The sequence below is a fragment of the Plectrocnemia conspersa genome, unplaced genomic scaffold (genome assembly GCF_051122295.1).
Source record: "Plectrocnemia conspersa isolate PC_06_02 unplaced genomic scaffold, ASM5112229v1 ptg000005l, whole genome shotgun sequence".
NCBI lineage: Eukaryota > Metazoa > Arthropoda > Insecta > Trichoptera > Polycentropodidae > Plectrocnemia > Plectrocnemia conspersa.
This window is the reverse complement of record NW_028277169.1, coordinates 21,654,579-21,669,527: the sequence shown is the minus strand read 5'-3', so window position 1 is coordinate 21,669,527 and position 14,949 is coordinate 21,654,579. Positions and strand designations below refer to the sequence as shown.

Genomic DNA, 14,949 nt, shown 5'->3' with positions numbered 1-14,949 from the left:
GAAAATCTCACCAAAAATATTTTTTTGCTCCTCCCTGTAATTATTGAGCTAATCAATTTACACTTAAGATCATCTACATATATAAAAAACTAATACGACGCGCATTTAAAAGTAGCCTCGATATGTATATATGCTTAGAACGCTAGAATAGTACGCTCGGGATAAGGATGCCGGTTTGTTATTGTGTGCGTGTACATGTATATGAGAGGGAGAAGCGATGTAGCTTGTACTTCGTTGTCTCGCTTTCTCTTTTAAGGACAGTCGCTGATTCGTCAACGCTGGTTTTCGTCATTAAAGTGCAGTGTGGCACAGAAGTTCGATCTTCTCTAGTGATTTATTTTAAATAATTTTGTGTTGATATTGGTTTAACCCAGATATGCCCACTGTCCCATGGGTATGTTACTAAACTCGTGCCACTGTTTTTTATTTATTAATGAAATTTTAAGAGAACAAAATTTCTTGGGCATATCTGGGCTAATTGATATCAAGGCTACAAATACACACTGTAAGTTATTCGTTCTCTTACCTATGGATTAAAATATTTTAATTATTTTTCCATTAATCTGTACGTTGTTGCTTTTTTACAATATTCTCTGTAAGGCTTAAAAAAGTTATTATTCTTATCGTTGCGCCAATAATATTTTTTTAATTTATTCAATGGATTCTAATGATTTAATAGAGTCGTCGAGCCATTAAACAATCTGCGAATAATTTCTTTTCCCATTTTGTATCTTTTTGCTTTTGAAGAATAGCTAAAGACTTCATTATTTTTTTGACTAGTGAAAGATTTTGAATTTTGCTAATATTTAATTAATGACATCAATGTCTGGTTTCTTTGATTAAATAATATATTATTAATTGTCCGTTAAAATTTCCAACTTAGCTCAGATGTATGTATGTTAAATAAACATATATTTTCTTTTAAAATAAAAAAAATAAATATTCTGAGCGAAATTGTTTTGAGCTACACAGTTCACGCACACAATAACAAACCAGAATCCTTATCCCGAGCGTACTCTACATTTAACTGAGTCATTCATTATGTTTATCCCCTAATTTTTCGATGTATGTTTACGTCTTAAATTTCACATTTTTTTACAAAGAGCTGAAACTTTATCGTCTTATTATTTAAATATTGTAGTTATATTTTTAATTATAACTGTATTTTTTTGCCATATACTATTTTTATTTAAAACTGATTTTAAATATAAAAATGTAATATATGTATATCATGTGCTTATTATTTAAATACAAATAATTACATATGCGTATGTAAAAAAATGAAATACACATAATGATTCTCAAGCTTTTTTTAGTAAGTTAAATTTTATAACATTAATTTGATATTGATGTTATTGAAAATATATGTTTTAAATAATTGGTTAGTATCATTATGGTTATGAAGTTCGTCATGTATCTTATTCGAAACTTAGAGAACATAAGCAGATAACGGTTTCAGCGTAGCTCTCGTTACAATCTCGTAACGAGTGTCGAATTAGAGCTTTCGTCGAACGAGCTTTCCAGCCAAAGCTCCGACGTTTCGCTCGCCATCTGGCTTGCATAGTATAAATTTTACAATAAAGCAAATCTATAACGACGTAATCAGAAAGCCATTTCGCTACCTAAATTGTTTAAACATCGAACAGTGTCACAATTAAAATTACACGCGAACATGGTCTGGCATGGTACCAAACAAAATTCGACATTGAAGCGACAATTACACTATTATGACAGCATCATTGGCGCGCCGCGGAATGCAAGTAATTAATAATATACTACACAGAGCTCCTCAATCGGTCGTTTTCTGTTTTATCCGAGTACAATGGTTATGGTAATTCAAAGCTTTCGTCCCGTCTCCGACTAAGCCACTGTCATAATAGATAATGTACGTATATAAACGTACGCTTCGTCGAATGTTTGATTATATTTCGAAATCTATTATCGCAGCGCGAATGTTTGCATCGTCTGAAGATCTCAAAAGATGGGTAACGTCTTGTGTAACAAGATACCTCTGCACCACCACTCGTCTAATGTGTCTCTGAGGTGCGATGCACATTATTAAACGCGCATTAAATATAATTAGAGCCGCTAGATGCACGTATCGATTTTATATTTAATTAAAAATAATTGTAACATTATGTGAGTAATTAGAAATAATGGTAGTAAATGTATACAATTAATGTTTTAATAGACACATCTTCAATTATATTATTTAATTTTGATATGTAAAAAAATACCATATATTGATTTGGAACTAAAATTGATAGAATCTTACTGTTGCCACCAATTTTTTGTGGCGTTGATCCTGTAGTTGTGAAGGTAGTCTTATAATTCAACTCTCGACAAATCAAGCTTTTGATGCGACGAATAATAATTTATCGTAAAAATCGATATTATCAGCGTCTTGACGTACCACATGATACGAATGCTATATAAAGATGTTTTGTCATAAAATACCCTGCCCAAACTAAGAGCGAGAGACCATCGCATCGAAGTGGTTTACAACTTCAGACTCATTCACGCATCGATGCGTGAAAAATGTATTTGACGTTAGACGCACTCACGCACGGGTGCGTGAGAACTCTATATTATTTTTTTATTATTATTTATATCATTCTTATATGACAATGAACAATAAATCGCATAAAAAAATGTGCTTAATTTTAACCATTTTTTTCAATTAAACCCGAATATGAAGTGGTCACTTATCTCATAAAAAATAAACTTCTGGTTTATTGTTATTGTTATATAAGATAACCTGATTTAACTTGTTAAACTATACATTAAATACATATATTATTTGTTAAACTATACATTAAAAATATATTAAATGTGAGTTAACCATCCATATATATTTAGAGCAATTAGAAGTTAATCAAAGTTTAAACGGGGTCTAATTTAACATAATCTAAGCTAGGTTTAAATATGAGTAATTCTACATAAGTGTGGTTAAAAATAGTTAAAAATACAAATAGACGAAAAGTTTAATCATCTATATACCGCAATTAAAACTGAATTGAACATTCAGCTTAGTCACCGTTTTCTGCAATTAGCATCGCAGACACAACACACTATAAGGATAACGCTTCGATTACAGCGTTTATTGTTTACGCACAATTAATCGCAATGTTTTTAGAATAACATTATAGCACACATTATCAGTCTTCAGTGAAGTGACTCACCAGAAAACCGATGACTAGTTATTTTTTCAACTTACAAAGAACCGCTTTGAGTCGCTTCTAATTAGCGTTCGATTGCTGGCGCAACGGCCGTTTAAAGCTTAGGTTATCGACGGAATTATAGCACTGTGTATCGTCTCCTTGAGACGCGTGTATGGGTGTCTCCTTTAGCCGGGTGAACGGACCTAACGTCAAACCATCGCCTTGTTTATTTATCAATTTACAAACGAAACCTACTTACGAACGGCGGCGGCACAAAGCGCCTCATTGTTTCACTCCAATACTCAGATTCAAATCCATTATCAATAGCCGGGCTTTAATATTTTGCTTCATTGAAATTCACTCGATGCGATTTGCATGCATTTACATACAGGACTCGGTCCGTGTGCGGGACCACTCGTGGTACTACTTAGTACTTACTACCCACTGCCACCGGCGATTTTGACGAAAATTATATATTGTGTCGGATCGATTCCGAGTTTGGCGTCTAGTAATGTGATTTATCGAGTCGTAAATGACAGTGTAAAAAAATATTATTATATAAATAAAATATGTCAATCTTCACGTGTCCAGTCTCGGTGCTCCCGAACCTTTTTTATTCTGTTAAACCGTGCACTTGTAACTAAAGTTACACTTCATTCATTTTTTTGTACAAATTTATGTACTAGACAGCATCACTTCGAATCTTACAATGTATTATGAGACAGACTCGAAATAAGGTACACCCGATCGGCATTCACCACTTGATACACTCGACCTTTTGTTCGGCGACAAAAGGGTTCGCGAGCGAAATAACAAATTATTTTCAATTACTTTCGCATCGGGCACAATGCCGACGAATTTCGGAAATATGCAAGTGACGGAGGAATTAAAGCGACAAAGTGTTGCCAGCCCTCCTCCTATCTCTTACCCATCGCTACCGCCACCACCCTTACGCCCAAAAGCATAAAGATAATTCTTCCAGCCGTCTTGCCGCATCCATTATCCATCCATTATCTGCTACATCCCTTCCGATCCATCGGAGTGCCAGAGCCATCACCATCAGAGCTTCCTGCTTTCGCTACACAATTCATTGATCGACTGCTTATTGTTTCCCTTCATCTTCGGCATCATAAAGACACCAAAAGGGGTGGCTTTCGCGATCGGATCTCTAGTGCGAAGCGGTAATTGCGGCGGAAAATTAAACGGCTCTCTTTCATGGAAAATTGTGCTTGATGTGTATCCAATAACCATCTGCTGCACTTCTTTGAAAATAATACATTATTATTATTTATACGTCACTATATTTAAGACAGCATTATCATATAGTATTCCAGATTAATTGAGTTTGATTAAAAGAACTCGAAATTTGAACATGGAAGCTGAGAAGAATCGCCAAGTTTCATCAATTTATAAATTATTATAAAAATACTTTTGTCTCATTTCATTAATCCTAAATGAAGCATCGCTTCTGTATCAGATGTTTATCGCATCGGTTCCAGGAGCGGCACTCAGCATCACACAGAAGATCAAAGTGGACACCACCATCGCACTCTTTTTTTCATCCCATTTTTTATATACATACATACATATTCTTAAAGGTCGACCGTTTAAAATATGCTCTCGTTGAATTGACAATGTAACAGATGCGTCGCTTTTGCTTCGATTTTCGCGATTATTTTTGGCAGCGTTTTACTATATATTGTCCGGGTAACGAATTGGCGTTTTTTAACGTTTCTCTAAGAGACAGGCAAGTGGCCAAAGTTATGAAAAAGTATAATAAGCGTCGACCGGACGAATTAAATTATACCCCGTGTCAATGACGTCGAGTTCGATTCGAATTCGAATAAATCTGACGTTCTATTTTGCGTTCGCTGCTCTAAATTCGGGGACAGAGGAGATTTTGAGAGAGATTTATGCGTGAGAAGGAAGAAAAAAAGAGAAACGATCGTTGGAAGATGCAATTTGGCTTTTATTTTAGGATCGACGGTCAAATAGGTGATTTCGATGCATTCTTATTTGCCTGTCAAAACTGAGTGAAAAAGCTTATAAATTTTAATTCAAAGCTCATTTAAGTACTATATACTATTTGGTATAAAAATAATATAATTATTATTTTATATAATATAATTATTATTTTTATACAATACAAATATTAAATGTTTATCATATTCTTAAATACGTTTTTATTTTATTTTATAATTTATTTATGGATATCTATTTATATGTGCTATATACACACACACATACAACAACACAGATGTCTTTAATCATTTAAATGTACACATTGTGACAGATGGACCAATGGAATTCATCTTTGAATTTTAATACGTCGGGTCACCGTTTTCAAAACTAGTTTCGTTATCTGCCGCTCAGAACGAACCACATTTTTTATACTTTCATTCAGTCGTACGCGTGTATGTATAATAAATAAAATAATAATAATATATTTTGATACACAAGATATTGTGTTTCCTGTGAATCGTGTGTTAATCGTCACGATATCGCGTAACGAACAATCCAAAAAATTTACTCTATCCATGAATGAATGAATGAAAACGGTCAGAGATACGGCCGTAAATTATACCGACCGAACATAGATCACGAACGCACAATTATAGTTGTTGTATACTTGGAAAAAAATATTGAGCTCTTCCGTTGTTGGAATTAAATTTAATTTATGGCCACTTTTGGGACTTGACGCCTCACACACCTTCCGATTGGGTCGATGTTTTTTTTTCTCTCGTTCGTTTGGCATTCCATCATTAATATTAGCCAGAGATATTCAGGTAAAACAGCTTCTGTTGGGCAGTGGCTATAGAAACTAGCACGCATCAATAACCATCATCACTAATATTAATCGATAGTACATGTATATAAAAATGGTTGTTATATAATATGTAAAATATTGTTTTAATTATTATTATTAAATTACATGAAATTTTATATTATTTTTTTCTGTTGCAGGTAACACTCCTTTCAACATTTCACGCATCGGGAAAACCATGGTGAGGTTTTTTCTCAAATTTATTTCATAAAAAAACACAATAAGCGAAATCCTTTCCCCAAACATTCCTCTGCGGGGGTGAGAGACCCAAATGAGAGAGACCCAAAAATTAAATAATGGCAATAATCTATCCGATAGAATTTTATTTTTTGTCGGTCCGACACAAAAAGGATATGTTTCCGCATACATCATGCGCTTACTGGGCGAATTTTAATGTTTTAATTAATGAAAAGCCTTTTCTCCCTTGAATGGGATCAGGTAGATATATGTAGATAGGTCCGAAAAAATTCGACCCCCCCCCTTAAGATATATATACAGGGGTCCAACTCGCCCACTCAAACCCACCCTTAGTGACCTTCCCCCTTTCATCCGCAATCGTATAACCGGCGTTTCCGTCCGCGGGGGAGGATAAAGCAATAGCGACCACTTTTACCGATTCGGAATCCTCTCTTCCGCTTTTTTTTAGGTCCTCCTCCCGCTTACAGCATTTTCGTCTGCCAAATATTTACGCGTATGAATGAGCAGAGGAGACGCACAATAAAAATAAAAGCAAAAAATATTTAATTCGGATTTTAAAGCCTACCGTCCTCGGGCATTTTTATGTGTATGTGTAAATTCTACCCCTATTATTTTCAGATTTAGCTTCATCTTTCAATACTTGGGGTATATATAAAAATAAGTATATACTGTCGCAGTTTACTGTATTTAATTTTATGCCTAAATTATTTATTTTTCTATATTTGTTTATATATTTTTTACGATTTTATATTTTTAATCTACTGCCAAGTAAATAAATTTTACTTATTTATATGTACATATGTATATAACCATTTAATAGTGATCATGACTTTTAATTTATATAAAATATTTATTATAAATAAATAAATTTAATATTTTTATCATAATTTTGTTCTCATTTGCACCCAAAATTAACACAGTTTAATAATAGATTTAAATACTAATAAACTGTAAGCTCTTTAAATTGTGATATAATAATTTTATTAATTTATTTAGCTTAGTAGCTAATTTTTACATCATATAATATATAACACATACAGAAATTAAAAAAAATACTTAATATTATAATTTATTTCTTAATACACGAATGTGTTATTTTATTCCATTTAGGAAACCCGTTACAGTAGTATTTTTGTGGATTGCCCTAGGAATATAATTATACAAATTCACACCTCCCTACATAATTCCCCTAGCCGTACTCGTTTTCTTATACTTAACTATCCTTCAATTTTTTCTATTTCTGGTATTTAATCTATGTACATCTTTATTTCTTATTAAATACTCTAATAACATATAATTTTCTAACTTATATATAAATACTAAAATATTCATCTGCAATATTTCTTGAACATTTAACCATTCCAATCTATCAATTATACGTCTACAACTTGTAAATCTATTTTTATTTAAGACTACTCTCATTTTGTAATTTTTGTGAGATATTAATTTCTCATTGGAATATGCATAATTTATTTTATCTTTTATATACTATGAAAATCTCACATCTTCAAAAGTGGACCTCTGTTTTTACTGAAAGCATCACTGAAATATCTAAAAATATATTTTTAAAATAACCAGAACTAAATGATCTATTCATATTTTCTGTAAATTTCACTTCGATATAAAATGTTTATTTTACTAGTGATTCACCATAATATTTTTTAAACTAGAAATTAACAAATTTTAATATTTCTTTAACGATCATTTATTGCTTTATTTACACTATTAAACTGTAATCCAGCTATTTGATTTGATTTTTTTTAAGTATAAAATGCCACTTTGCTTTCAATATTCTGACACATATGTTATGAAAAACTCGCATATCCACATTGCAAATAATCGTAAGAAAAGCATCTCAGGAAAATTTGACAGCTCTATTTTCACTGAAAGCGACACTAAAAAATCTGAAAATAACTTTTAAAATGAACCAAATAAATTTAGATATTCTTCTCAATTAATATTAGACTAAATCTTATTATTAGACCATTACTTTATTTCAATAAATAAACCATACAGTTTGATATTTTTCTGTAAAGTTTACAATTCACACTTAAAATCTTTAATAAAAAGCAAACATTATTTAATTATCTGGTGATTTGATTTTTATTTTTTAAATCCGATAAAAAGTGTATTATTTATTATATATATTTTAATATATATTTTCAATGATATTTAATTAAAGCAATTTTATTAATTTATTTAAAACACACTACCCTTAAACGGTAAATAATTGTTTTTTTTTCATTTATATTTATTTATTAATTTATTAAATCTTGAAAAAACTCACAAGTTAAAAGTATCAAAGTATCGTAGTATAAGCTTCTCAGAAAGATTTTACAGCTCTATGGTTACTAAAATATATACTAATTAATTTAATAAATATAAAAAATCTAACCGTTGTCTTATTTCAATTAATTGAAATAAACCATATGTTTTGTACTTTGTATAAAGTTTACAATTTCAACTTTAGTATTTAATATCAATACATATTTCTAAATCTACGAAACACGATGCCCAATATTTATTCTTATCATGATTTTTACTTTATATATATTTTTGCTTTACTTGAACGCCTCAAGTACACTAATAAGACAACAATAAATAAAAATAATGAGTTCTCAGTAACACAAAAAAGGTTTCGAGCGCAAAGCGCGAATTTATGAACGCATAACGCAAAGCAGTCTATTTTTATAAAGCTCAGTTTTATTTTATAAAAAAAATACATAAAAAATAATAGGATATACATTTCTTAGATTTTCTGAAATCATTGGTATTGATGTTTCAAATATTATCAATGATTGAAAGATGTTAGGAAAATCCGACATTTCATACGCACCATTGTAATTAATTTTGTCAATTTATTTATTTATCCCGTTTATTATTTTTCACTCACATATATAATTTCACGTCTGAGCGGGAATTAAAAGCAAAATAAAAGAGCGAGCATAGACGGAGTTATATTCGAACATTTTTTGCTTAGTAGCCGCATAAAGCTCTACGTACGATCGAGCTTCAAGTGAAAGCTCCGCTCTCGTAGATGATATATAAGGGATGAGAGAGTTTCGTACGTGCAATGCCCGGTGAAACGAGGATGGAAGGTGGAAGAAGACAAAACGAGACTCCCTAGGGACACACACACCCACACACGCTTTTTTCCAATATTAATTATCATTTTGTTCCGCGTTTGGATCTCTTCTTCCTCTTTTTTTCAGCTATATTTTTTGCAACGCTCTCTCACTCCTCCAGGGATTTGTCTCGATTGGGACGAGGGATGCTTTGTAGAATGTGGGAAATGTGAGCAAAAGCACTTGTGCTTTGGAGGCGTCGCGCCCATTATTATTTTGTGAGCCATTTTGCGTCAATGTAACTTTTTTTTTTATATATATAGATATATAGATTCAAAAGCAACTATAAATTAAAGAAGCGCTCCCTTCTTTACTTTATTTCTTTTTTGTTTTATATCCCGCAACGGGCTTAAATAAAACACCAAACTTTAAGAGTGTCTCAGAAGTTGCCGCACCACCCCTCTCAAAGGCAATAATACAAATTCGATCAAACACCACTCTATCCGCGAAACTGTGTCTCACCCACCCTCGCTAAAGAGGACAAGATTTGCCGTTGAAAAAACCTGAGTCTGAGGAAAAAATACACAAGACCCTCGCCCCTCGAAGATGGAGCGGTTGGGGTAGAATGGGGTATCGGTGAAGAGAGATGTCTAAATCGTTTCCAATAAAAATAGAAAGAGGAACTCCTGGGAGAGGGACGCTTTAAGAGGGTAAAGACGTGATCTGACAAACATAAAACATGGTTTTTTAAACGCCTTCCCTTCTCCGCCTTCGACTTTTGATAGCCACCTGCTCTTTTACACAAAATTTATTATTTTACACCACTGTCAAATACAGGAAGTAGGCAATTTAACTTATAATTCATTTGAAACTGCAACACATTCAAAGACTACTATATATTTATGTGTATATTTTTATATGTATACAACACATTCGTCAGATCTAAATCTTATATTATAGATTCCTTCAGCTCGATCATGCATAAGTAACATAGTGACTCAGTCAGTGTGCGACATCTGGGCTTCAGATTTTTTAATTATTATTTTTTTATTTTTTTTCCCGGCCGTCTCATCTTTTGCAGATCTTGATTTATACCACTCTATACCTATACAATAGCAACTATTCAACGTTATTAGGTCGGAGCGTTTGCGAATCAATCGGCGCATAATGCGAATAAATCGGGCGTGAAGTAGGCCGACCCGACAACCTGTGGCTTCGGTATCCGTCTTCAATAGAGCGTTTCGACAAGTGAATATAAAAGGCCGAAAAAAAATGTCGACGAGGTGATACCCCCTATCATCGGCTCCCCCAATCGAATAAATCCGCAGCCGAACTGCCACCACGGCTATGGGATACACCAGAGTCCCGGGACGGGAAGGCAACATCACTGCTAAAGCTCGAAACGGCAAAATTTAGATTATTTCAACGGTGACATGACACGCGGCCGTCGTGATATGAACGCGAAAGTGAGCATATAATTTTAGTCGTATGCTTCATTTAGTGACGTTGTATATACATTATATTTTTCTTATATCATGATTACAACACAGAAAAGTCACCCTATTTTAGGAGATGACAGATTTTGGTTTACTCTCGTTACGTATTTAAACATCGTTATTTTTTTTGTAAATATTGTTAAAGTTTTCAATTCACAGAAATTTGTTTTGAGTTCGAATTTGATTTCTAAGAATCAATTTCATACAGTTGATATTTTGTTATCAACCACAAATATTGCATGAGCTATCTAGTGTGTAGATTAATAAAATATTATTGATAAAATATTTCTACACACGTGTTTTCCCTTATTCCCTTTCATTTGCTGTGATGTACACTGAGTGTACATGTCATATTATTATGTGAAAATCTCTATAAATGGCAAATAAAATTCATATTTTAGGTATTTAAAATGGTTGTAAATATTTTCTTTTTCTTTTTAATAATAGCGAATTTTTATAAATATAAATTCGAATCCGCTGCATTGGCTCAACGCGGTCTCCATTTTGACCACTGCAACGGACTTCATTTTATATTTATAAAAATGCGCTTTTATTAAAACCCGCCCCTAGCTGCAAAGTGACATTTTATTGATGTACATAATAATTAGTGTAGAAGTCGGTTTTCGATATCAAATGTATCCATTACTAACACATTAATTTATAACTAATGATGCCACAGAAATTTAGTAAAGTATTTTATTAAATTTTTTATAACCCCACTTTGCGTTTCAAAATAGAGTAAATACGAAAATTTGACATAAATGTGACGGACATCTGTTGTTAAGCAATAGTAATGGATTTTTATGTTTGCTTTATATGGAAGCAAATACTTTGAGGTTGTAAGATTCAAGCAGAATTGGTCCGTTCCATTCTTAGCATTCGTAGCATTCCCAAAGATGTAAAAAAATATTTTTATATTAAGTGGAAATGTCGCTTTTTAATTAAAATTAATAAAAGCAATATTTTAAATCTAGTTTATATTTTCCTTTACTATTAGCATGTGTATTTCTTTCGGTCTTAAAATCAATGTTTTTTCTGATTCCAAAAAATCTGATTTGTAGATCCTACCTAAATGAAATGTTGTATGATATTTCTCAACATTGATTTAAATGTGTTATGTATATTTTATCCCAAATTATGCTTAGTTGTACTCTAGGACAAATTTTTTTGTTTGTTTCTATAGTCATGTATATTTGCATACTCTTTCTGTTGCCCTCGAATGCTTCTGTCAAACTAATCAAATTTGCGTATTTTCAGGGAGCTAGTCTTTTAGTAGGGCCTCTTTTCAGGCGCTCCGAAGTGTTCAGTTCCCTTCAGAGTTCCGGTCGCCGAGTCGGATATTGATACTAGATGCTCCACCAATAGGTAACCCATAAAATAAAGTCCCCGCAGAGAATGAGGTAAAGATTGCAAGATATATTCCTTCTCCCCCAAGGCGGTCGGCCGCTTCTTCTTTGACTTTTTCCCTGCTTTTTTTCCGAAGGGGAAAAATAAAGTGGCCGTGATAGAGACATTCTTCTCCCGTTTATTTACAACGTATTTTTTCGTTGTCGGGCAGGGTGTTTCGTTTGTTCGGAAACTTTTCGCAGGCCGATCCGCCCTAATCGCTGTAAGGCGATTCGCACGCATAAATTGCTCAGAATTAAATTAAAAGCCGAGCGAAAAAAAGTGGGAATTAACCGCTCGGCTTCCGATCTTCGCGGCGAGTCCCTCGAGGTGGGAACGTCACGTCTTGCTCGAGGAATTCGAACGGAAAAAGAGCAAGAACTCGACGGTATTCGCAATGTCCACTTAACCCACTCAATGAGACCCCGGATAAAAAAGACGACACCGGGATTGGCACAAAAACGAACCACGCATTCCGCCCTGCTACCGTAGAACTATGCGTCCGAATACTGGAGCAGGACCCTCGATCCGTTCCCGTCTAACTCATCCGCCCCGAGCCCGCTTTCTCTCTCCTTCGGGGATAATTATCTGTCGAATGGTAGACATGTCGTCGCGGATTCTTCTGCTTAACAACTCTGTTCTCACAAGATGTAACCACCATAAAATTATACTACATAGACCGAGCGCCGTCTAATAGCTAGCGACGCGACACATCCATCATTATTTCAATTTCAACAATTAAAAAGTGCTTTGAAGAATTTTGACATATGAGAAATTCTTCATGAGCGTCAAAGGAGCCGCTCGTTAATTGGTTTGTGTGTTTTTGAATTGCACATGAGCCCGGAGTGGTTCTTGCACAAAAGCTTTTAAATAGAGTTACGACATCGATCCGTATTGATCCGATCAAAGCGCGGAAAGAGTCTCCGAAAAAAAGATGTCTTCGGCAAGTGGCCAAAATACGTCAGAGGGCAACAAGATAGATGGCATTCTTGCGCTTCTCGTTTATTTCGAAAAAGAATCTGAAATTTCCTAACAAATAACCGAGTGCACTAAATAAACATTGAGATGACAATGTGGATTGTAAACACGACTGATCTATTTTTGCGTTAAGAGTCGATTTGCGTGCGATCGATTTTTTTTTAAACCATCAGGAAGGACGTCAATGATTCTAATCTAAATGTGTATGAAGCGTAAATAGCAGCTCATTATTTCGGAATGAAGTTTTATATCGAGCTTTGTTGTCTTCGCGTAAATTTCGCTTGAGCTTACGTGTCGAACGTTCCCAGGACACGCCGATGACCGAGACGAAATGCCATGAGTTATTTTCTTGGCGAAACGTCTCAAAGTCTGAAATACGCTCGCAAAAGTCAAGGGGAGTCGCTTATGGAAACAATAATTTAAGCCGGGCGATATTTGGCTTAGTCTGAAATAGATTGAGTGCTTCTTTCATATTTCGTCAGTCGGTGGTTTGATTTAGTCGGTGGCAGCTGAGCGTCGACTCAATTAATCCGTACCATTGAATCGATACACACTAATATGTTTTTCGCTTTCATCTCTCGAATGTGTCGCATATTTCGCTCACGGAAATATACACGAGCTATTCTAGAACGGATAATTTATAAGCCGACGCGGATTACGGATACGCTCCTACTAATGAATGGCATCGGTCAGATACTAAATGCTTACAAAAACAATCATCAATTCTTGCGTACGCTGGTTAGATATAATAAAAAATATAATTGTGGATGGATCGACCTACCTTGACAGTTTCAACAATGAATCATATCAACAACCGTCAATTTTAATTCAATTACCTCTCATTGCATTGAGTAATACATTCTATATATGTATGTACATACGTACGCACACACGCAAGTTTTCACGTTCGACTTTCATGGCAAAGGGACAAAACATTACTTGATCGCCAATCAACTAATTTAAGATCAGACGCTTGATTGAATTTATTGATCTAATTTTATAAGCGCAATCTAAAGATCAGACTCGCGTGGTCAATACGGAGTCAATTGAACGAGGACAAAAGCTTTGTGAAAGCAAATTTATGATTTGTTTTTCTTAGGGTGCCGTCACTTATCCTTAAAATATTATTTATAATATAATATTTGGTATACATATACAATATATACTTTTAGATAGAAGCACTTGTCTGCACATATTTAATCTGTCAAATAAATCGAGTAAATAAAACGGTTATCCAATAATTGACCTGATTGAATGATGTCGGTGCGTGGAGTCGATACTCCATTGTTGACCACTTGACACACGACCAACTCATCGCTAACTAATGACACCGCATTATAACCACCCTGGATGTCGTGACTATCTATTACCGACATCGGTGAATTTTATTACTTTTAGATTACCTACCAATGAGGGGTTACATGAAGCTTAATCACATAAACACCTATGATTTTTTAAGTATGTAGACACAACAAAAAATTATAATCAAATATCCCACTGTTTTGGTTTATTTTAGTTTAGAAGATCAATAATATTATTAAAATAGCATTAGTTTTTTAATTTTAACTTAATAATATTTTTTTTAATTTATAAAAAAAAAAGATTTTTCATCACTACTTCGACAAAATGCGATCTATAGATATAATTTTAAAATGATTTTTAATGATACATAATAACATAATTTTAAAATAGTTTAATATATCAAATAACTTTAGTTTTTCACTGTGAAGTCTCAATTTTTTTTAATTTTTATTAAATTTTTTTAATAAAAATCATTTTTTTTGCCAAACTATTTATTAATATAATTTTAAACTGTATTTTTATGACGTATTAAATCATTA

General features: G+C 33.3%; 1 protein-coding gene across 10 annotated transcripts in view; it reads left to right on the top strand.

Annotated features, from left to right (window-relative positions):
• ct (homeobox protein, cut) overlaps nt 1-14,949 on the top strand; it is a 154,233-nt gene that overhangs the window by 27,912 nt on the left and 111,372 nt on the right. Inside the window, exon 2 of one of the 10 annotated variants that reach the window (XM_088185586.1) lies at nt 6,126-6,166. The exons of the other annotated variants lie outside the window; for them this stretch is intronic. The gene's annotated coding sequence lies outside the window, so the exon portion shown is untranslated. The remainder of the gene's footprint in view (nt 1-6,125; nt 6,167-14,949) is intronic. 10 annotated transcript variants of the gene reach the window in all.